Consider the following 693-nt stretch of genomic DNA (forward strand, 5'->3'; position numbering starts at 1 on the left):
CAGCGGGCCTGAGGCGTGGGGGTAGGACCCCAGGGAAGGCCCCCTGTGGGCGTTGGGGCACAGGTGCGGAGGCTGCCGCTGAGCCCAGGGACCCCTGGCTTGGCCACCGCCTTCAGGAGAGTGGTGGAGGGTGACGCTACAGGGGCGGGAGGCACGTGACTGGAGAGTTCTAAAGTTTGCAGTTCTCCGGTGGGTGAATTTGAGTTCATTTTTCTATGCGGCGACATTTGCTATTAACCATGAATCGAGACAGCCGCCACGGAGCCTGGGTGAGCAGGGAGCCTAGCCTTCCCTCGGCACCGCCAGCCCAGGTGCATCCCTGGATTCTGTCAGCAAGGATCTGTGCGGAGCAGGTGTGCGCCAGGCCAGCCATTCCTTCCAGGGACTGAGCTACCGCCGAGAGCAAAGCGGAGTTGCCCTCGTGGAGCTGAGCGCCCGGTGGGCAGGCAGGCGTGAACCAAGTGCCTGCACAAGAACGTTCCGGAGGACCCTCCGAAGGAAATGCGCTAGGAGGCGGGAGAAGAGGCCTCAGGACTGGGAAGTCTAGGGGCTGAGTAGACGCCATCCAGGGGGAAGCCCCACACCAAGGCCGTCAGGCAAGAAAGTGTTTTGGAGCTGAAAGGCTCATGAGGCCATAGTGAAGGAAAGCTACAGGAGGAGGGGTCTCAGGCGACCTTGGAACGACAGGAGGGC

The sequence above is a fragment of the Myotis davidii genome, unplaced genomic scaffold (assembly GCF_000327345.1).
Source record: "Myotis davidii unplaced genomic scaffold, ASM32734v1 scaffold845, whole genome shotgun sequence".
NCBI lineage: Eukaryota > Metazoa > Chordata > Mammalia > Chiroptera > Vespertilionidae > Myotis > Myotis davidii.